Raw genomic sequence first — 17,015 nt, forward strand, 5'->3', positions numbered from 1 at the left:
GAGAGGCTGAGAGAGAGCCATGGGACTCTTCAGCCTGGAAAAGAGCAGGCTCAGGGGTGATCTGGTGGTCCCCTATAAGTTTATCAGGGGTGTTCATCAGGATCTGGGGGAACATCTGTTCACCAGAGCACCCCAAGGGATGACAAGATCAAACAGTCACAAACTCCACCGCAACCGATTCAGGCTGGACATAAGAAAGAACTTCTTCACTGTCCGAGCCCCCAAGGTTTGGAATAGACTGCCACTGGAGGCAGTTCAAGCACTCACTTTGAACGCCTTCAAGACACATGTGGATGCTTATCTTGGGATCCTATGATTCCTGCTGACTTCCTGCCTCTGGGGCAGCAGTCTGGACTCGCTGATTCTCCGGGGTCCCTTCCAGCCCAAATGTCTATGAAATCTATGAAGCAATCCATGATGTACAGGCAGACCTGACACAAAGCCTAGGAAGGCCTCACGCACAGCCCCATTCACCACAAACCTGGCTCTTGCACACCCACCCAAAGATCCTCATGACCCTACAATTATGAAACAAATAGCATTGTAACAGGGAACCCTAGCCCTGTTACCAGAAGGCAGGTCGGCCCCTTTAAGAACAGAACTTTCATGGCACAGAGTGCTGGTAAGGTGGGGGTTAAAAGCTGAGCCTGGCCAGCTAGGCAGGTGACCGGAAGGGGGCAGGCCAGAACTATAAAAACCCTGGGCTTGGTGGCAGTAGGGACCAGCAGCCACAGGGGAAGAAGTGTGTGTAAGAGCTCCACAAAGAGGCTTGGTGAATGGTCTAGCTGCTACAGGAGGGGAACTACTGAAGACTCTCAGAGAAGTGGCAGCAGCCCCAGAACGACTGTAGCAGATGGTGAGGAAAAGAAGCACAAACCCCCTGAGAAAAATGTAAGCTGGCATGCTGCCTTCTTTAAATATATTTTTGGTGGTGGTTATAGCCCATGGACATAAGGTTTATAATTTTTGATTGATTAACCACCGGTGGTTTGGGTGAAGCTATTGGGGAAGGAGGAGGCCTCACTGGGGGGCCCACTACAGCGTGGGGACCCTAGTGCCAGAGAGGGTGCAGTATTTGGGGTGCACAGGCCCTGGCACCAGAGAGGGTGCAGTATTCAGGGTGTACAGGCCCTGGCACCAGAGGGTGCAGTCATAAAAAGCCAAAATGTCCTGGTGCACCTAGGGTACAGCTGTGTATTTTTGGACTGGGACAGTGGAGATTCAAGGCCGCTGCCCAGCTTTGAACTTGTGGCCCCCTGGCTGTGGGGCCGGTGGACGGGCCTCTGGGTCAGAAAAGCTGGGCTCCATATCGGGAGCAAAAAGGAGGGCCACGAGCCCCAAGACCAAGAAGCTAGAGCCTTGGAGTCAAACCCTATCTGGTGGGTTTAGACGGGGAGGCTTAACTAGAGAAAGACAGGGATCAAGGCCCATGGTGGCGGAGAACCCCAACATACAAAATGCAATTGGCAGTCTCCCGCTTACAAGAACATCAGTACAATATTTCCATCAAGGCATGGCAGATGAGTTGAAAGCAGGACATGAGAAACCTTAAAGGGACTTCAAGTGCACCCCTCATAGGTCAAGCATAACAGGCAAAAGAAGGCACTGGGGAGGCCAATCTGTTACAAGCATCATACACAAAACACCTATGAAATAAAATTAATTTAACTGTGAGAATGCCTAAGTTTTTGTCTATAGCACATGACGTTCAGTAATGTAGTGAAAATGAGCAGAAAATAAAGATAACTGATTAATAATGAATTTATTCTAACACTTTCCTGCATTTCTATATTTTATGATGTGTTCATATGTTAGAAAGTAGGAAGGGATATGTATTCACCTGAGTATTTGTAGACAAACTGTATTACATTTTACTGGTGGAGTGCTTTAAAACATATTTAGTTACTACTGGGAAGAAGGATGGTTTGTGGTGCCTGCCGTATGACCCCAGCAGCCCAGCTGGTGGTGGCAGGAGGTGGGCAGGGCGGGTACCACAGAAAGAAGGATTGGCCCCTCAGAGCTCCAGCAACAGCTGATGGCAGGAGGCAGGGAGCCCCCTTTCCCCACTGCCCTAGTGTGAGCCTCCCAAGCTGCTAGGCACATCCTGCTGCCACTGAAGCCAGAGCACCAAGAGGCCTGATCGTTCCTTCTATGGAGTGCCCCCCACCACCATCACCTGCTGCTGCTGGCTGGGCCGCCAGGCTTGCCATGGTGATTCGCTTTGGGGCTTCCCTGGCAGCCTAGTACTCAGTTCTGTAGTGCTTTATTCCCATTACAATCTACCATTTAGAGAAACTCTCCACCTGGAGCAAGTTATATCAAATCTCATGCTGTTATGTGCTCTACTTGAAGGCATGTTCAGGTAAAACAAAAACCGTTTTGCCCCATGTACCTTAGATATAGCAATGAATGTGGCCATTGTTGGAAGATACTTGGCCATTTGCTAAACTCTGTTCTGGCAATTGCCCTCATGGCTTTAAGATTTTTTTCTAATTCTTATCCAAGTGAGGAGGAACTCTCCACTTGTCTATAAATATTGGAGGAAATCTGTATAAAGATACTGAGTAACTCTGTGTCTGCCAATAAGCATGGTTAGAAGTGGCCTTCCAAGGTTGACTCTTCTGTCAGAGTAGTCTCTGTTTGCCTTCTAGTCTAAAAATGGAAGTATTTGTCACAGAAATGATGCCACTGCAAATATCCTCAATACATTTCTAATTAAAACTTGTACTTATTTAATGTATAGTGACTGAATTAGACTATAGAAATAGAAGCCTATGTTAATCTCCTCATACAAAAGGACCATTATAGATACCATTGTTTGCCAGCTATGCGTTCCCCAGCATAGAGCCATTAAGGGTTATGCAGTTTACTTTAGAAGCTCATTCTTCCACATGCTTCTAGGTCTACAAAGTCCTATCTGTCAATATTACCAGACTGTACAAATGAGTTGCCAAGAAGCCATTTTTTGCATAACCAAAACACATGTATGTACTCCCCCTCACACTCAGACCTACATCAGTTTTTGCCATTGGAGTGGCATGTTCATAACCACGCTCCATCTTGTCCAGCCCGTCTATCTCCTCAGCACATTCTTGTACAGCTAGACCAAAACCTCCCTAGAGACTCCAGCTCTCCCCTACTAGTTTACTACATCCTCTTTTTTAGACCTCTTATCTAGACAACTTGAAGGAGGGAACAGCATGTAGCAATAGCCTTTTCATGTTTTCTCTCAAACACCTTTGCCTTATGTTATGAGATGGAGAAAGCAATCACTATTTTTTGTGCACAGAGATGGAGTTGTAATAAATTATTAAAACAGGCAGTTACTCTGCAACAAAGATATGCTATGTTTTTCTTAAATAAAATGGGCAAATGCTCATTTCTTTGGGCCTATTTATATGAAATATTATTCTCTCTTAAAATGTCTCCTCTTTTAGTATAAATGGTGCTTTAAAGTCTCTGGAGATACAATGATGAAATATTGTGTGTGTGTGGGGGGGGGGGTTCTCTTATTTCCCTCACCCAGCCCCACTTTCCCACGTACTAGGGTTCTGATTTACATTTTTATATAAATTAAAAACATTTCACAGAGAGAAAGAAACCAGTAACAAGGGGAAATTCAATATATACATATGGAAGAAAGGAAAACAAACAAGCATGTAACATATACATTTCTATAATGGCTAAATGGATTGGATTTTCATGCAATGGATGCCATTCTAGTGCCTGAAAGTGTTGGAAAAATTTAGAGAATGTGGGCACTTAGCATGCAAACTCTTCAGCTCATGATTAACTTGAGGCAGGTAAGTAGTCACACAGAAGTCATGCGTTTAAAGTTAAACATGTTCTTAAATCAGCAATTCTTGACCAGGGTGCCACATCCCCCTGGATACCATAAGATACTTTTAAGGATGTTGCACAATATTAGTACTGTTAGCTATGAAAGCACCTACACATGATTCATAAGATAAACCCAGAGACTTCAAATAGGATTCCAGTGCCAAAAACACTCTGACCTGTTGTGGTCTTTCTGAGTTCTTGGCAGCAGAAGAATTGCTCCATTATTTTTCTGAAGTCAAAAAAGCAAGTGAAGGCTAAGAACTGGCATTCTCTGAGGGGTGCCTTGAATCTAAAAATGTTGAGAACTACTGGGTCAGACATTCACAGGAAAAGGGTTTTTAATACCCAAAAGCTGTTTCTTCCTGGGTAGCTTACATGATTTTATCTTAAATTTAAAACTTAAGATAGTTTTAAACCCTTCTTATTAAGCCAGTGAAACCACTGTTTTACACCTTATTTTTGTTTTAAGAGTGCCTAAATTCAATTTTATTTAAACCTGTTACAAATCGATCTACACCAGAAAGCCATGCATACTTGAAAATACACAAGGATTTCTACTGGTTTAACTAAATCAGTGTAAATTAATGCATTAACTCAAATTTGTGCAGCTTTCTCCTATAGATAAGCCCTAATTACTTAATATCTAAGTGCAGTCAGGCTTTTAGAAACATGAAGGATCCAAATTTTACCCACAAGTATTATAATTGTAACTGCAGAATTGCACCTGCAAAATTATGGTTACAAAAAGAAAACTCATTAAATCTGGGCTTAAAATTTGGCTGAGTAAGTCTGCATTCAAGAACTGGAATTGCTGGTTGGGAAGCTGACATAGAGAGGGCAGCCAAGAGTGTGCTTATTCAGCACAGCTCTACTCTAACTTCATCTGCTTAGTTAGGAAGCCCCTGAGAGATTCAATCTAGCACATACTTTGGGGGATTGCTCCCACCAGCCACTGAAAACAGCTGCCTTTGTTGGTTCAGCAAAGGACAAGGGCATTACCTCCAGCAATAGAAGTAAATTTGGTGCATTGGAGTATGTGTCAGCACTGAGTATATCCAGCCTTCAGAGAACTAGTTACTGATCAACATGATGAGCAGCAACAATTAAAGCTATATTGCAATGGACTAATAGAAAAATTATTTGCTTAAACAATATAAAACCAACAGAATTCACAATTAGAAAGGGATATTAAAGTACCTGTCATCCTATCCAACAAGATCCATTTCCTTTTTTCAATACCCAAGGGCAGTCTGAATCTCTCAACTCTGTAAAGCTATCAACCTATCTACACACACTAACATTCAGGCATCCACAATATATATATCATGTATTATCACATATTGTAATTAATATTATATATGTGTACATACATATATGATAGATACATATATACACACACATATATATGAGAATATGGACACTAGACACACACGTTGCATTTTAACACAAAGGTTTTCCTATCTTATGACTGACTATTGCATTTGCATTGCAAATCACACTGTGTTACAGCAAGATCCAACTGGCAAGTTAGTGACCCTTAACATTTTCATTTTGTAAGTAAGTGAAAATAAAAAAGCAGTGTACCTTAAAATGTTCTTTTAAATTATAATTGCAACTCTCTTGTATGTATCACTGCTAATGCAGAATAAGGGAAACTTTTAAAGCTGAGTGCTAATCCTTAATATCTGTTGTAAACCTAGCCCCCCTTTTCATATCTATCCACAATGACATTTTGGCAATACAGCAGAAAATAAACTCTGAAAATACACACTAAGACTGGCAATTATGCCACACTAACCAGCAGCATTAAAAAGCAAGGATACCATTTATAGCATACAGTAGTTACCACACACTTTTAATTGTTCACATTTTATCATGGGAGATTAATTAATGTATTATTGTCTTGATGCATGTTGCTGGGGTCAACATGTATGCTATCTCCTAACCCTTGTTATGAGATACTTTTAAACTAGCATCTTTACAACTTGAAACAGAGGTATGTGACGGAATTATTCTGTTTCTGTGTAATGATTCACCTGGGCTGGCTTTACGTTAAAGTATCCCCACTGACAATCAATGTTCCTGATTTTTGTCTCTGTGAGATCAAATTCAAAGACCTTTTCTCATTTCCAAAGCTTTAGTTTGCACCATGTTCAGCTGAAATCTAAGCTAAATACTGGGGTCTCATTTCATTTTGAAAGTTAATGTACAGTATTTTGAGCTATAAGGAAATTACAGTCAAGGTGACAGTATGACTTACTGCATTACAGGTGATGGCATCCTTGGACAGATCTAGGATTTTGAAAAGGGGGTACAGCTGGTATGGTACATCCTCACATATAAAACAACACACACTTTTCTCCAGTTAAAAATAAACTAGAAGCTTTACTAATATGCTAGGGGCCTGGAGCTGTATTATTCAGTTTAAGATTGTTTTTAACTTATCCCATTGAAGTTATATTTGTGTTTGCTTCAATCTGCAGAGCTCTGAAATAGGAGTTTTATTATCAGAAGCAGCCAAGGGACAGCAGACTTGAAGAACAAAGGATAGCTTGAATGGTGGAACATCAAGACCATTAAAAAGAAGAGAGGGTTGCTAATACCTGTGGAATGAAGTGTTGAGAAGGGATCAAGTAAATAATAATGAGTCATGAAGTCAATTGACTCCCTCAGCACTGCCTGATTAGAAATGCTGCTGCCACTGCCAGGCACTCGGTTTTAATCTTGGGGTTGAGCAGTAATACCCTCGTTCAGATCTGCCCCAATGGTATCCAATAAATTCAACATTAACCCTGAAAAAGATTTGCAGATGTGGGTCAGCTAGTGCAACCTTATGCAGTTGTTCTGATTTTTATGTGCTCTATAGTCTAGTACTTGGCTTAGTCTAACTTTAAGTTTCACAACTGATGGAGCTTTCATTCCTGCTCTCAGTCTGTGGAACAGTCTTCCAAAGGCTCTCTACACTAAAGATGTTCCTGACATTCATTCTAAGTGTACAATCTTAGCTTCATTCTATTTGTCTTCAGTTTTTCTTACTCCGCCACTTTAAGCGATATTCTTAGTATACAAAACTTGAGACTGGTGTGTTCCTATTAGGGTTGTATGTGCCTTTTGGCTTATGCAGCGTAGAAAAGAGCTGAGCAGTCCAGATTCCAGAGAGAAGAGCTGGAACACTGGGACTCTATGAAGATAAAAAGTCTGTCCTTCTTCCACTAATGTGGCTGAGCCCAATTCTTTGTGTTTGGGATGTACAGGTTATTATTATGTTTATAGTGATAATGTCTAGGAACCCCAGTCCCAGACCACAGTCCCTTTACTGCAGAATAAAGAAATGGTTCTACCTCAAAGAGCTTACAGTCCAAGACCAGAGGAAGTAGATGCTTGTAGAGAGATGGAAAAGTACAAGGAAACACTGAGACAAGACTGGTCGCTGAGATATACAATGGTCTTAGTACATCAGCAGCCTAATGTGTTGTCAAGATTTTGAAGGCATCATGGCAAGAAAGAGATTTGAAGAACAACAAAGTGGTTTACTCAAAATTCCCTTCAAGTAAAACCTGCTTTTACGCAGAGAAAAAAACATCACTGCTATTACTTAATGTATGTATGCTGGAATACAATAAAGAGATGCGGTATGATTTAATGATACAATATGGTCACATCTTACACAGGTGTTAGGTTCTAGAGTCAGCGTGTAAGGCAAAAATCACGTATAGTCAAAATTACCCTTGAAAATCAGCTGGCCTGCACCAAACTCCCACCTGGCCAGTGTGCACAGCTTCCCAGCAGGGCTGCTCCCAAGGTAGCTGCTTGTCCCCATGCACAGCGCTGCGGGGGGCAGCTGCAGGCTGCATGCATGCTAGGTCCCAGGAGCTGGCTGGGGGTGGAGGGGAGCTGGGGGGCTTGCCCAGTGGTACAGTCTGCTCCCTCTCCCACGCAGCCTCCTGCAGTGCCCAGGGCAGCCTGCACCAAACTCCCACCCGGCCAGCTTGCACAGCTTCCCAGCAGGGCTGCTGGCCCCATGCACAGTGCTGTGGGAGACAGCTGCAGGCTGTCCAAACAACTGGCACTCCAGAGCATACGCGTATGATGAATTTCTGTAAGTTAAATGCACATATGATGCGACTCCACTGTATATTGTGACAAGGCACAGCTTGTGCCTGTCACTCAGAAGGGTGTGGGCAGGCAGCAGAGTAGCCTGCAAGTGACTGCTCTTCCAACTAGGAGTCACATGGCCAGTGGGAGGCCACCTGATTGGGAAGGGGGCACAGCTTTTTGTGATAAGAACAGGCACTGAGCACTGGAGCCAGCAGTTCGCTGCAAGCAGCTGGAGAAGGAACAGCACTTGGCTGGAGCTGCTGCTCACATAACATTTTGGAGGCTTCTAGTCCTGGGGCATGACCTAAAACTACCTGCTGCTGGGGCTGAAAGATGTGGTGGGGCTGTGAGTGGTGAGGCAGTCCTCAGGAAATGCTGCACCTGGGTCTGCCCAGTGAAGGGTGAGTATGGGGCGCAAGAAAGCCTTAGACCCCTTGTGGGTTACCCCATGGAGGGGAAAGGCTAAAGGAGCACACCCTGACAAAAAAGCAAAGGGCTAAGGCCCAATGTGTGGAGCCTGAGGTGGGGTCCAGGTCATGTGAAGGGGCCTGATACAGAGCAACTTCCAATTGGTTTCATCAAAGGTGTGGCAGGTGAGGCAGGCAGGCAGTTAGCTCTAAATAAGTGAGCGGGCCAACAACTACACCAGCCCCGGGAGCCCCACTTGTTTCCTATATGTCTGACATCTGGGATGCATACTGAGAGAGGCATATTCAAGATGACAGGTTGAGCAGTACACCTTTCTTTACTGACATTCTCAGCTTTTACTGGCAATTCTTCAACCCATGTCCAATCTGTTACAAACTCCAACTCATAAGTAACACAATGAGGCAGATGGGCAGACAGGTAGGGTTTCATAGCTTATCTGACCTCAGAAGGTCTTTGAACATAGAAAATGGTAGGTATGCCTAACAATGATCGTAATTTTCCTTACCCTGACAATGCCCAATGGTTGTATTTTTATTGTTGTGGAAGAAAAAAAACCACTGCCACGACCAAAGTCAACAAATGAAAAATGAAGATTTCTTTTCATTGAATAAAACAAGTACCTGTGTTACTTCATAAAACATGAAATGGTACATATGTCACAAAGGGCAAAACAAAAGCATGCACAAATAGTCCTTTTTGACTAATTATCCTTAATATTCTCTTGTATATGTGTTTAGATACCAAAAACATTTTACTTTTTCACTTTGCAGGACCCAGCCTTTTTGAAATGCTTATAGGAGCACTCCAGCTAAGCCGCACCTGAGTTTTAGCTGGGTGAAGAGGAGTTTTTTTTTTTTAAAGAAGGAAAACATTCTGAACTCATCTATCTTTTTTTCTAGGCTTTTATTCTTGCAATTTTTTTTTCTAGTTTGATGCAAGAAGTTATGACTCATGCTCCCTTGCAGACATAAACTTGACAGCAGAAATGTGAATCTTAAATGCTTGAAGAAAAGGAACCCTGAGTTATGTTCCATGAACCATGTTTCATCTGTTCATTTTTATTCTGGGTTCTGTCTATGACCTTTGTGTGTGGGCGCAATGATGTTGCCTAAATAATGGAATGTTTCTATAGCTTTGCTGAATATTTGCCTTGTTTTGTTTTTTTTTGTATTTTCATTGTTCCAGCTCTTTTTTGTTAATTAGATGAAGCAAGAGTTCCACCGAGACAGCAACAGTAGTGCCGTCAGCTTTTAATCTGTCAAGTCCCTATGAAACCACCGTCAGTTGATTTTGTAAACTTAGTAGCTTTGTGTAGAGTCCCTTGTTATATAAAATGTGTGGTTATGTTTTGATCAAAATCTACTTTATGTTCAATGCAAATTTCAGCATGCCTGTGGTGGCTGTATGCAAAAATAGGGCCAAATTTCCTGCTCCTGTAAATTGGCGCCTCTCCAAAATTTGGTCTGCAATCTGCAAAACTAATCGAATGTCATTGTGATGTTGAGACATTTGGCCAATCTTTTCTAGTCAATCAGACAGGAGACTTAACACTGAAATAACACACTACTTTTTCAACAATGTTAAATAGTGTGTAGAACATTATCAGAAATATAAGTTAAATACCACTTTTTCATTTAACATTTTTTTTACTTTAAAAAAATGGGAAAAGGCTTCTTGGGAATTTTCTACTTCTTATTATATAAGTTTAGAAGAAAATATTTATACAAATTTCAGCAGACAAACCTCCATAAGTATACAACTAAAATGTTTGATGGTATCAAGTGTCCAGGTTGTAACCGTATTGGTCTAAAGGAAAATGCAATCAGGACTCATTTTAGAGATTATATCTTTTATTAGACCAACAAAATTTTTGCAAAGATTAATTAAAGACATTTTTTTTTTGCAAAAATCTTGTTGGCCTAATAAAAGATATCATCTCTACTATGAGTCCTGATTGCCTGATGGTATCAATACACTTACTGTATGTAAATTATGCTGACACACAGGCAAACACAAATGTGTGCATGTATCACAAGTTTATGTACACAAGACAGTCACATTCAAAACTTTTCAGGATAGATTATTATGTAGACCTGTCTGAAAATTTGGCCTCATAGATTTTTAGGTCTGTTGCAGTTACCCTAGGATCAGAGGCTCACTTTTTATAAGTCCAGAAAGCTGCAGAAGCTCCAGGAGACATTACATTTGGAGAGCTTCAGCACCAACTAAACTACTTCATAGAGCCAATACTGCTGCATAGTAAAGTTACTGGTGAGCAGGTAGTCCAGCATGCCTCCCAGCAGAGTTACCAGCTGCCCATAAAATTTACAGACAGTCAGTAAAAAAATCAGACTGAAAATGGCTGTTCATAAAGTTCATAAATAAATTTAAGCCATCCATAAAAACACAAAGCTGCCAGTCTGATTGCTTGAAAATCCCTCTAGAAAAGAAGCTGGGCAGCCAGAGCTTGATTGAAAGAGAGATAGAGCAAAGCAGTGCTACATAGTGTCCCGGGGGGATGAACCAAGCCCCAGTGTCACGGTGGGCCGGGGTGGCTATTGACCACGAAAACAGGTGGGATTCTTGGCGATGGAGTACTGAGCGGCTCGGAAGCGTAATGTTTCTTAAACAAGGTGGGTTTATTTGACTTACGCTTTTTAGGCACAGGCACAGTAATTCTTTAGTTACAGTGGTGCGATGGCACGAACAAACAACAACACAGGGGTCCGTTGGTCCACAGGGTTCTTGAGCCAAGCCCTTGCTATCTAACCCGGAGGCTAGGGGCGGCTGCCTGGCTCAATAGTCCTAGGACTGGTCAACGGCTCATAACAGGATTCAACTAACACACAGTACAACGAACTGTAACTCGTTGAGGATAGCGAGACGTGACGCCAATCGGATGGTTGGAGTGGTCGTGAAGATAGCCGGAGTCGGGAACCGAAGTAAGATGTAACGAAGACGGGATCGACGTGTGCAGAGTCGAGCCAAACCGTGGTCAAGAAACGAAGCCGAAGTCAATTAATGCCAAGTAAGTAAGAAGCAGCGGGAACTGTCACAGGCCGAAGTCGAGATCACAATCAAAATAGTTCATAAACCGGAGGATCGATATCACAAATGAACAATACAATCAAGGGTGAAGACGCAGCAAGACAGCCAGAGTCCTCACAGGAGGAGACCAACAGGCCGGGAAGCCTTACTGAGAGAGATACTGAGACCAGGCACCGTCCTCAGTTCAAGCAGATTTCCCCCCGAGGGAGGGTCTCCTTAACCTTATATAACAATTTGGTGGCCAATTAGAATGTGTCCCTCAAAGAACTTTCTAGCCGAATGACATCATGCTCTTAGCTGACTGAGCATGTGTGAGCCTGAACTCTCTGCTGTTACCACGCAGGCGCAGGGCTGAAAAGTAGGTCAGCCTGACTGACAGCTCTTGGGGTCGCCCAGGGGACACATGCTGGGTGAGTCCAATGGAAAATTCCATGAGCCTGTCTTGCGCGTGTCAGTTCCAGTTCTCTCTCTCACTCTCTTTCTTCCTGCATTGGCAGCATACAATCAAAACTTTACTTCAACACAGTATTCAAGTGGGAGCACAGCACCCTGCAGGAAACCTTCTCTCAGGGCTTTGTAGACCCCTCTCACTCTAGCCATGTGCTACTGCTAGAGTCAAACAGGGTTGCCAATGTCATACATTTTATTTACTGCACACTTTTTACTGAAAACTAAACATTTTTTTTTTAACCATGCTTAGTGTTAAACTCCTAAATTTCAACCTATCCCTTCCAACTGGGGCCTAGCAGCAGGGTTGGATCTGGTAAATGAGTTGCCTTAACCATTTTTTTTTACTGATATATGTTTTGCATAATGTAATCTGTAAAAAGTTTGCAGATTATCAGTAAAAAAAAAAGTATTGGTTTGGCAATTCTGTCTCTCAGGCACAATCCCTTGGAGACTTGCAAAACAGACAAGTGGAAAAAACATTCAAATGTCCCGACATTCTGCCCTGGCTTTTGCCTAGTGCTTCTTGCCATTTCTGGATTGCTCAGTTTCACGTGTCTCGCATTTCCAGGAACAGATACCTTTCATTTCTTCATTGTTCAGTCTCTCAGTCTCTCTCTGTCATACTACAAACTTCTCTGTTGCACCCTGGTACTTGAAAGGAGCCTCTTTGATTTGTTCATGTGCTGTGTGCATCCAACAACTATATGACAGAGGAGGAAGAAATAAGGGACTCCACCGAGTCCTCTATAGGGTCACCTGCAGACTATTTTCTACCACTTCTGGGCCCAATAAAAGTATTGACTGATGAGGGTGGATAGTTCTGAGGACCTGGGACAAAAGGTCATAGCAGAAAAACTTCAGGATAAGCTAGACCATAATCCTTGAGAGCTGGCCAAGTTTCCCCAGAGGTCAGTAATTATCATGGGAACAAAAGGGTGTCAATTGACATCTGGGAACCCCCTGCTAATCTCTGTTTCATTACCAACCACTTTGGTGTACGTAAATGTGCATCTGAATCAGCCATCCAGAATGTGCTGATGCCTTGAGTCATCTAACTGTCCAACTTGAAGATGGTCAAGCACAGATTTGCTTGAATGGGTTTTCCAAAATACATCAAAACCATCAATGGCACCCAGATTCCCATTTTGTTCCCAGTGCACCCTGGTTTAGAATATATCAACTGGGAGGGGTATATTTCATCCTGCTACAGGACAGAATGGTTCACCCTTGTGACTACCAGGTGGTCAGATAAGGTCCATAATATCAGTATGTTCAACTCTAGCCTAGTGCCCCCAATCACACAGGGAGCATTATTACTGCTCACAGAAATGAGCTAGAAGGTAGAGACTATTGTCTATGAGTCTCTACTGGAGGACCCAGACTACCCACAGCTCTTGAAGCATTATACCAACCACTTGGATGACAGGAAGAAGCTCTTTAACTGCTAGCTTAGCAGCTGTCAAATGAACATGGAGTGCATCAAGATACAGAGGGGGTACTGATGGTGCACCTAGATGTCAGCAAGTAGTACCTGTCCTAGATGATCATTTCACTCTGTGTCCTCATGACATCTGCAGCCTGAGGGAGGGGATATTCACAGACACCTGTTGACAGCCACTGCCAGGCCCAAGAGACTGAACCGCTTGGGCTCCACAACTGTCAGGGCATTCTCATGAGAGAAACACTGGTAAACTATTTTCAGTGAGTTGTGGGGAATGAGGAGTTCACCATTATGTAAAGCCCAACCAGTATAAAGGACAACTTATTAATTTGTTCTTAATCCCAAAGAATTTTAATTACATATTTTAAGCATTTAGACACAGTGTGCTTGTGCTCTTAAAACAAAGTGCTGTGCTAACTGGGCACCTCAAACCCAGTTGACATCACAGACACTTTTTTATCATACTTTCGGGACTTTCTCCTTGGCTGAGTTGTGGCCATGAAGTGCCATCTCTGCCACAAGCCTGCTACACCAAATGGTTCCATGAGCTCCTGATGAAGGACTGCTGGGTGCTCTCCTCACCCCACATGATGAGAAGGTCCATGACCTATGCACACCTCTAATAAGTGCTCCAGTTGGTGGAACGTGACTTTGCAGCTAACTTTAAAAAGGTATGGTCATGTGAGGAGCAAGGCCTGTGACCACAGGACAATGGAGTTAGGAGTAAATCACACAAGATAAACCTCAAGTGAGGAAGCTGTGAAGAGCACTCTGGGACTCTGGTGGAGCAACTAAGTCCCTCTCATGATCTGGGAAGGAAAACAAACATAACGTTGTAGCTCTTCAAAAGTGTTCTTGTTTTATCCAGAATTATTTCTAATAGCATATGCTTTGGAGTTCCTCAATCCCATGGATCATTAATAACTTTTTATAGTACTTTTAAGATATCTGAAGCACTGCAAACACTACTTCTGTCCATGCCTTCATAATTAAATTTCAAAGAATATAAAACAAGTTAAGGGGGAAAAAATTACAGTAAGGGTACACATACAATCCTAACTCAGCCCTGTGACAGCAGTCCCCAATTACATTAAACTGGTTTTTGTTAAGACACATTGACAAATGTGCCTTTGTGTTATTGAAGGAGTTGCTGAATGGATGCACTTTGCTAATACTTAATTGTACTTAATTCCTCCAAAACTATATAATGGTGGACTTTCAGGACAGGAGATTGCCTCAGGAGAAATGTCTCTATAATTTTTGCTGTATTATACAATTACCAGATGGCTGGACAGACAGTACATGCACTATAACTGGCTCTGCAATATTCTGTACCACTGGGTACTTACTGTACAACATATATTGTGTCATTATTTTAAAACACAACGCCTTCCCAATTTTTGTTGTTAAAGCAAGTTTGCATAGAATACAAAAAAAAAGCAATAGGCAGTGAAAACACTATCAGACATTGTAGATAAAGAGTCCTGACATATTCATTTTGGATATTTTAACTCCCCTTTATCTTACCTCTTCTAATCTTTCTTGCTTGTACATGCTATGCAAGTAGAGCAGTGAAAGATAATGATGGAACATGCCTCAGGAATAATGCATGAAACATTGTTTTTTGTGTTTGTCTGAAAGTACCAGTGTTTTGAACAGCAGGGGCAATAAGTACACTAGAAAGATATTTATAATGTTATCCAATTTATCACATTTAAGTACTTTGGCTTGACTTTCAGGAGCTAATATTCTGCTTAAGAATTAGACCAGGAGGCATCTGCCTTGTATACAATTTGAATTCATCCTAGAAGCCTAAATAAAATGAAATAGTTATCTCCTATTGTTCCTTGTGGGCAGTAATCTATATCATATTATCACTACATATCATTATTGGTAGGCTGCAGTACAGTAAATCCCAGATCCAAGATCACAGAAGAATTGTAACAGATACATTACTACTCATTTCAAATTGAGGGCAGTATGAACCATACCATCTACATAGCCTACCTGTAAACAGACAGATCAGTTCCCTTGACATAATCACCATAAAAAGAAATTGAACTAACTAACAAGGCAAAAACAATTATTTCCAACTACAGCTCCAAATAATAAAAGTTATTCAAACAGACTCATTGGTCCATATTTTAAAATCTGTTGTCTAATTTTTAATACACCAATTTTTGCAAGTTTTAGACAACTTGGGCTAGGTGCATGTTAGGCAAGTAACAATAATTCTACATTGGGATTCTCAAAACAGCTGCTCATCTGCTACCCAATCCTTCAGGTCCATAAATTGCATAGGGCAGTTTAAATTTCTGCCACTAACATGAGTAGGTCTGTAAATTTCCATTGGTGTGTACTCACAAAACTAAAACTACATTTAGCCCCAATGCAATTCTCTTACTAAGCAAAGCAACCCATCTCACCTGTGGGACCTAATCTGGTATGTGTTGCAAGAGCGCCTCTACCAGACTGAGCTTTATGGGAGAGAGAGCAGAGGATGAGACTTTCTACCACTGGTAGGCATGTGAGGTAAGAGACCAATTTTCAAATTTCCATTTTGCAGAGCTTGATCTAGCCTGCAAACCAGCCCTGCACCATTCATCCTGCCCATGGAGCCAAAATGTAGGGCACCACTGAATTAGATTTATGGCTAAATAGGCAAATTATCACGAGGTAAACTTGGGTATTATTTTACAATGCATTAGCTATACAACAGTATCTTCCTGTATGCTTTTTCTTGCCTTATGTTAAATCCAAGGTATCTTATTACACTTTCATTATAGAAGAAACCAGCTCAAACTTACTGTGGGATACAACATGTATTTCACATTCATCATATCAGTATAATGGGTGTGTCAAAGGAATTGCAGATTATGGTTTAACCTATAATAAGCATCTTTCCTCTATGGACTAAGCAGTTTGTTCAGCTATGCAGGACATCAGTGGCAGTGCAAGGAACTGAACCTGGGTCCTCTAAGGACATCTTTCTTCCCCAGGTAAGCATATGCACAGAGATAGTTATCACAGGCCACGTCTACACGAGACGCTGACTGTGCAGTAGCTCGTTATTACTGTGCAGTAGCGTTGCATGGCACAAAGCATGACGTGACACTACTGCGCAATAGTAACAAGCTACTGCGCAGTCAGTGACACTTAAATGGCATTTGGCAATGCTACTGCATAGTAACTATGGATACTGCATGGTCATTTAGTACTTGTGCACAGTCAGCATCTCAGGTAGACACAGCCATTGAGTACTCAATACTCTGTAAATTTGCACTCAGCTTACCTGCAGCAATTTGTTCATGTAGCCTAGCCATACCCAAAATAACATGATGCAACTATTGAATCAAAAATCTACATTTAGTTTCCGTTCCTTTCTCATATCACACTGTTAGTGTGTGACGAATAGGGCTGTGCAAAATTTCAGTGGCCGTTTCATTTCATTTTGGATTTGGACGTTTTGGTGGTCAGAACACTGAATCCAAAATGAAACGTAGGGCTCTAAAACAGCTCCAAAATGAAACAGGCCATCCAAAATGTTTTGGAAATTTTCCAAAGCAATTCAGATCTTTCCCAAGCATTTAGGATGTTTTGGATACTTTGGAGCTGTTTCAGAGGCGGGTTTGCAGGGAAAGAGGGAGGAGGTGGCGGAGGGGGGGGTGGAAAGACCGCTTTGATATTGACATCTATGGTTGGCCAGTGA

This window comes from Gavialis gangeticus, unplaced genomic scaffold (assembly GCF_001723915.1).
Source record: "Gavialis gangeticus isolate Ggan-Ray unplaced genomic scaffold, GavGan_comp1, whole genome shotgun sequence".
NCBI lineage: Eukaryota > Metazoa > Chordata > Crocodylia > Gavialidae > Gavialis > Gavialis gangeticus.